This window comes from Nicotiana attenuata, unplaced genomic scaffold (assembly GCF_001879085.1).
Source record: "Nicotiana attenuata strain UT unplaced genomic scaffold, NIATTr2, whole genome shotgun sequence".
Lineage (NCBI taxonomy): Eukaryota > Viridiplantae > Streptophyta > Magnoliopsida > Solanales > Solanaceae > Nicotiana > Nicotiana attenuata.
The window spans coordinates 289,119-297,164 of record NW_017671435.1 but is presented as its reverse complement, the minus strand read 5'-3'; positions in this window follow the sequence as shown (position 1 = coordinate 297,164).

Genomic DNA, 8,046 nt, shown 5'->3' with positions numbered 1-8,046 from the left:
GTCCATATTTTAGAGAGATTCTAGGGTTTATTACTTGGTGGCTAAGTCAACCTCTCCCTATAAATAGAGGGTTCTATTCCATTGTAAATCATCCCAAAATTCAATAAGAATTCCCTCTCTCTCTTTCTCTGCAATATTGTTATTCTGCTTTTATTGTTTTATAACAAAAATAACTCACATTTCGTGTTTGTTTTGGATTTATTTTTGAGTTTCTTTCTATCTATCTATATCTATATCTATATCTATATCTATCTATATTATTATAAAAACACGAATAATTTAGGCTAGATATTAAACGACTAAAATATCCTTAAAATGATTGACTTTTATAACCTTAATTATTTGTATAATTTAAGGATATAATTGTAAATTATAAAACTATTTTTTTTTCATTTAAACATCGCACACATTAATGCTACATAGTTGACTTTGGTTCAAATTCTAGACGCCTTACTTTTTGGCCGATTTGGTTTACGCCTACTTTTTGGTCGATTTGGTTTCTACATAGCTCAACCTTTTTTTTAGCCTTTATTACATAGTTAAATAAAATCAGAAAAAAAAAATAACAATAGATTGTGCTAGGGATTAGGTAGAATGCCCATCAACTATATAACAAAATATGCTAAATTAATAAATAATAATTGTTGACCTAAACTAGAGTTGAAGGATTGTGTATTTTGATTTCTGTTTTTCGTGCACATTATTTTACTCTTTTAATATCACGATTATTTTAATAATGATGTGTCTATATATATGTTTGAGTAGTATGTATGAATTTATTTTAAGATAATTAATAGAGCCAATAAAATATTGAAATTACTAGAATTGAAGAAATTAGTTTACAAAATTGATGAAAATTTGTTAGTTTTCGTTTTGAATTCCACGTGAACGAAACAAAGGTTGGATTTGTTTTTTTTCCTAAAGTATTTTGAGTTTGGTAACCGAAATTAATAATGCATTTGTGGTTCAAAAAAAAAAAGAATAAATATACTAATATTTTTTAAGAGGTTTAATTTCAAATCTAATGCATAAGATATTCGCGCAACGCACGAGTGTAGAAACTAGTATATATATATTCGTTCGCCCTTTTTACCCCTTAAAAATATGAATTCGCATTGGATAAAATTGTCATTTTATATTTTTCTATTATTTAGGAATTTGAATCAACTAAAACTTTATATATTAAAAGTTTTCATATTTGAATTGTTATACAAAAGTCCTAATATTTAGGACACTAAAATAACTAAAGAATTTCCTTGTTAAATCAAAGTCCTAATACTTAGGACCAAATAAAAGAATATAATTTTCGCGTTGAAATAGTTTAAGTATTTCATCACAAGCTATTAGATTTGGATTCAAGTCATTAAAGGAATTTTTTTGGAAGAACGACTACTATTTCTTTTTAATTTGACGGAAAGAACTACTAATGTTGATTTTTCTAAAAGTGAAGCTAGATGTGGAGTTGGGGTTAAAATACGCCAATATATGACAAATGTAAGGGACTTAATTTCTGGTAAAAAAGAAAGAGACTTAACTTTTATTTATTAATAATCAAGAGTCTTTTAATTTATATCTATATCTTTTATATTTATATCGATGCCAATATTGATATCGGTATTTATTTTTATATTTATCTATCTATCTATCTATCTATCTATCTATCTATCTATCTATCTATAATCTGTACTATATTAAAAGCACAAAAACCCTTAGCGAAATGTCGTTCGCCTTTTTTATTCTTTTAAAATAGAGTTTACGTTGGATAAAATAGTCGTTTGATTATTTTTCTAATATTGAAAATACCCATTTAATTATTCTCCTAATATTTAGGTCTTTGAAATTAATTAAATCTTTTTCCTTAAGTTGCACTATGTGATATAGCATATTTGTAAAGAAAAGTAACACTAAAAAAAATCAAAGTTGAAACTTTCCAACCTAGAATTCCTTTAAGTTTAGGAGTCTTTGTGTCTATTATATAAATTCTAACCGATAATTCTAGCAACACAAATTACTCCACCCTATTATTCCCACAAAAATTATTATGCAAGGAACGCAGTCACTTGTCTTTGACTGTGCTTATGTGTATAGTTTTAAATTTTATTATTCATACCAGAAACTTATGGTTTAATTGACTACACAAATTATGAAGGCATAAAGTTTGTTGTAAGTTTCTAAGCCAGCGTTTGGTCATAGATCCCAAATTTGTTTTGAAAAATTTGATTTGGGTGAAGTTTGGTTTGAAGATGAAAATGTGTTTGGACATGCGTTTTTAAAACATATTTTCCAACTTTATTTTGGAAAAACATGTATATAATTCCCAAGTTTGGGATTTTGGCCCAAAATCAGCTCAATAGCTGATTTTGGGATTTGAGATTTGGCCAAAATATGGGCAAAATTCATGGCCAAACATGAGTTTTAAAAATAAATCCCAAATTTATTTTGGCAAAATTCATGGCCAAATGGGACCTAATTATCTGTCTCAGTATCTTATTAGTTTTAAACACTTATGCTGATATCCGCTTTTATCATTGAGGAGTCCCAACCCCTACTTGTAAGGTTAAATTTCCCAAAACTTTAAGTTATTGGGTTCATTCTTTGGGTGCATAGTTATTTGCCTCCACCTTAGTTCAGAATTGATTTCTAACTTCGAGTGACAAAGGCATGAACTATATGCTGTAATATTTAGGATGTTGGGAAGTTTTAATATTTTGGGTTTTAAAATCAAGATTTTAGGCTTCATTTTTTTTATAATTATATTGGGGGCAGGAAAAAGGGAAATGGGAAGCGGGTTATAAAGTGAAAATTCAAATCCTCACCAATAAAGTGAAAATTCAAGTAGCCAACCAACTGAGCTACTAAGATTCCTCGCAAATGCTTTATTTGAAAGCATAATGGTAAGATTTTTTTTGTAGAGTGATTATTTAAGAGAAACTTCTCTTTTAAAAAAAATCAATTTAAAGCCGAAGTTTGTAGTTGATCCAGAGCCCTAAATATAAATATGACCAATATTTATTTTTTAGGAACTTTTTTTTTGTTAATTTTATTTTACAATTCAAAAATATTTTTTGAATATTATTTATGTTGTTTTCAAAAAGTTTGTTCTTTTTTTTTTGGTATCAAATGTGAATATTACCTTAACAACCAAAAACGGCTTTTTACATCCTACGAGCCTCTAGTGTCTGAGCGGATACAGACTCTAGATCTCCAAGCATATCGGCACATCTATTTACATATTCTCTGAAACAACACTTTACTTTTCCTATCTCTTTTTCCCTATACATTATCTCCTATCTGTCTACAATCTCTTTCCTAATTTGTTCATTTACAAGGTCGATGCTCACACTTACTTTCCTGGATATTTTCCAGTTCCTTGCTTGCCAGGTGTAATACAACATGGCACCCCATACAGCAACAACTATTTCCTTCTGGACTGGGCTCCATCTTCTTCTTTGGATCCATCACCTTACTAGCTTCATTGTTATGAATTTTGATGTCCATCCAGCTGCTTAACTTATCTCTTAGGGCTGCTATCCATTTGCATTGTCCAAAGAGGTGAGTCTGAGTCTCCACCTGAGTCTGGTCACATAAGCAACAGTTGTGATCTTCTACTTGAAACTGCAATCTCTGTATCCTCTCCTTGGTTAGCAATTTGTTTTGACATGCCAACCATACTATAAATCTCTGTTTAGGAAGCATTACTTTACTCCATATTAGCTTAACTTCCCTTGTTTTTTATAGAGCCCCAACATATGTTGATAGCTCTTGGACATAGACTATTCTGTTGTTTTTGACTACATGTATTTGTCTCCTTGACATCATCCTGCCATTTGAAGCTTAAGAGAGTTCAATTTCTTCCAATACCAGCTACAGTCTGCTGGTGGTTGGTGTTCCCATATACTTTCCTTATCCTTTATGTATATATTGTTGACCCATTTGACCCATAGTGTGTCTTTTTTCCTAGCTAATTGCCATAGAATTTTACCTACTGCAGCAATGTTCCTTTTTGCAGCAGCTTTTGATGTTTAAACCTCCATACTGTTTAGGAATACAGACCTTTTCCCAAGCTACTATGTTAACCTTCCTTTTGTCTTTAGTTGCTCCACATAGAAAATCTCTGCATTTCTTATCAACAGGCTTTACCACACTTTGGGGCAGAATAAACACAACACTCCAGAAGTTGTATATAGAGAACAGAATTGCCATTATTATTTGCAATCTCCCAGCATATGACAATTTTCTTGTATAAGCAGTGATTTTGTTTGTGATCTTATCAACTAATTTCTTGAATTCCATCTTATTACACTTCCTTGATGTAAGAGGAAGGCCTAGGTACCTTATAGGAAAGGTCCCTAAAGTGAACCCAGTTCTCTTCAGCATATTCTGCCTTGTCACCTCATCTACCCCTGCTATAAACATGCTAGATTTATCTATGTTGCCTCCATCCCTGTAACATCACTAAAATGCTGTAAGGCCTCCATCACTCTAGCTATGGATTTCAGACTTCCTTTACAGAATATCATCAGGTCATCTGCAAATACTAAGTGAGTTAACTTTGTTTTCTTGCACATGGGGTGATATCTGAAGTCAGGGAGATCGCTCATCTTACTAAGAACCCTTGAAAGATATTCCACTACTATAACAAATAGGAGGGGTGAGATAGGATCCCCTTGCCTAAGTCCCCTCCTGCCTTCAAAATAGCCATGGTTTTCTCCATTAATTCTAATAGAAAATTGGGTTGTAGTAACACAAGTCATCACCAGTTTACTGAATGAATCTGGAAATCCAAATCCTTTCAGAGCTTCCTCTATGAAATGCCAATTGATCATATCATATGCCTTCCTCAGGTCAATTTTCATAAGGCACCTAAGAGATGTTTTCCTATTATAGTGTCTCAGTAAGTCATGGCAGATTAGGACATTATGAATCAATAATCTACCTTCAACAAAAGCTGTCTGGTTTTCAGCTACTAGTATTGATACAGTTTTCTTAAGCCTCTTGCACATCATCTTGGTAATGCATTTGTATATGATTACACGCATAACACGCGTACTCTAAGACTAGTATTTAAATTTGTAAGACAAGTCAAAAACTTTGGGGCAAGTACGACGGTTTACTATTCCAATCCTGAGAAATAGACCACTCTTTGCCTGCAATCATTAATTTATAGAGATTTTCTTTTGTAAGAACATTAAAAGATTTCGATTTTAGTATGAAAATAAAATTTTTATAAAGCTTTTTTTTCCTTCAAATTTCTTGTCGACAAAACGAATCCATGAAAACCTAGAGAAACTGGCAATTCATGTTATATAGGTAGAAACAATTGGTGACATAATTATCTTGTTAAGACTAGTTTAAAGAAATAAGACAATCAATATTAATAGTCTTTGTATGGGTCAGAATCCGACCCCACGATAATTAACGAAGCTAATCCCGTCTTAAGCTAATTCATGATTAATTAGTGGTACGACCACTCAGAATTAACGGTATTCAACCTTTATCTGATTCGATCAACAAGGCCACGGCCCATCCGTCATCATGAAGGCAAAACCCAACGTGGTCACGGCCACTTATTGCCAGCTCACGAAGCTCACAGCTATAAATGCCAAGAGAGGAAACCATATTAAAGGGGGGCTTCTTCTTAACTATTGAGAGGAGAGAGAAAAAGAGGCAACGATGCACATATGTGGAATACCATTGTAAGGCTCTGAACCTCTTCATGGAGAGGCAGACCAAAGCAATATTATCAATAAAAGCTTTTATGTTTCTCTTCCTAAAGTTGAGTACTTATTTTTGCATCCTTCATTTGGTCTAATGGATTATTACGGTTTGCTAGGATTTTCCCGTGATTTAATTATGTTGTTTTATACTCCTAAAGTATGTGATAACTTTTGAGCAAACAATTTGGCACCGTCTGTGGGGATTTCCTAGTAAAATCGCGTAGTTCTTCCCTGGACCAAAAAGGAAGAAACGCCAGAAAAGGCAAACAAAAGCAACCCAGCTCAAACAAGCCAAAGCGGCATGTCGGACAAGGGGAACTCGAAGATCTCAAATCAAGATCCAAGTCCTCTCTCTCTCTGATCTCGGATAGTGCAAAGAAGAAGAAGAAGCCCCTCCTAAGGGAAGATCTCTGTAAGGCATCTCCCGCATCCCTGATACGAGCTCCGGCCAGAAACCGGCACGGAGATATCTCGAGCCGAAAGTCGCCTCAAGACAGCCTATATACCCTGGTTGGGAAGACAAAGGATAAGCCGCTCAAGGTCTCGAATCAAAACCGAACTTCAGCACTCAATACCCACAATATTGGATTCAGGCTAAGCGCCTTCGCCACTAAGTTCAACAACAGTTGAACTGGGACTCAGGCTATGCGCCTTCGCCATCAAAATTGACAAAGTTCAACAACAGTCGAACTGGGACTCAGGCTATGCGCCTTCGCCATTAAATCAAGGCTATGCGCCTTCGCCAATAAGTTCAACTACGGTTGAACCAAGACTCAGGCTATGCGCCTTCGCTAAGAAGTTCAACTGCGGTTGAACCAAGACTCAGGCTATGCGCCTTCGCCATCAAAATTGACAAAGTTCGACAACAGTTGAACTGGGACTCAGGCTATGCGCCTTCGCCATTAAATCAAGGCCATGCGCCTTCGCCAATAAGTTCAACTACAGTTGAACTGGGACTCAGGCTATGCGCCTTCGCCATCAAAATTGACAAAGTTCGACAACAGTTGAACTAAGACTCAGGCTGTGCGCCTTCGCCATCAAAATTGACAAAGTTCAACAACAGTTGAACTGGGACTCAGGCTATGCGCCTTCGCCATTAAATCAAGGCTATGCGCCTTCGCCAATAAGTTCAACTACGGTTGAACCAAGACTCAGGCTATGCACCTTCGCCATTAAATCAAGGCTATGCGCCTTCGCCAGTAAGTTCAACTACGGTTGAACCAAGACTCAGGCTATGCGCCTTCACCATCAAAATTGACAAAGTTCAACAACAGTTGAACTGGGACTCAGGCTATGCGCCTTCGCCATTAAATCAAGGCTATGCGCCTTCGCCAAGAAGTTCAACTACGGTTGAACCAAGACTCAGGCTATGCGCCTTCGCCATCAAAATTGACAAAGTTCGACAACAGTTGAACTGGGACTCAGGCTATGCGCCTTCGCCATCAAAATTGACAAAGTTCAACAACAATTGAACTGGGACTCAGGCTATGCGCCTTCGCTATTAAATCAAGGCTATGCGCCTTCGCCAGTATGTTCAACTACGGTTGAACCGAGACTCAGGCTATGCGCCTTCGCCATTGAATCAAGGCTATGCGCCTTCGCCACTAAGTTCAACAACAGTTGAACTGGGACTCAGGCTATGCGCCTTCACCATCAAAATCGACAAAGTTCAACGACAGTTGAACTGGGATTCAGGCTATGCGCCTTCGCCATTAAATCAAGCCTATGCGCCTTCGCCAGTAAGTTTAGCTACGGTCGAACCAAGACTCAGGCTACGCGCCTCGGCCATCAAATCCAACGAGTTCGACCTCGCTTGAACCATAAGGCTAGACGCCTTCGTCCTCAAATCTAACAAGTTCAACCACAGTTGAACTAGGACTCGGACCAAGCGCCTTCATCATTGAACTCAGCAAAACCCAACCTCCAACGAATCGAGGCGCAGGTTAGGAGCCTCGCCATTCGAGTAAGTATTCCCAGCTCGAACTAAGATTAGGAACACGTAAAGTCCGGCCCCGGTCAAACTACAAGGCCGCATTTTTTATCATCACGGTCGGTAGTTCGACCGCGCCCGAACTGGGACTAAGGCTAAAGGCTAAGTGCCGCTATCGCCAAGCAACGGCTCCGACTCGCTCACCCCGAGTCGAAGAAGAAAAGTCGTCAACAATCAAAAACTAACATCCTACCAGAGTCAAACTCAAAGGTAAATCACCCCTTCGAACGCATGCAAAGAAAAATCTAAAAGGGAAAAANAAGTTGAGTACTTATTTTCGCATCCTTCATTTGGTCTAATGGATTATTACGGTTTGCTAGGATTTTCCCGTGATTTAAT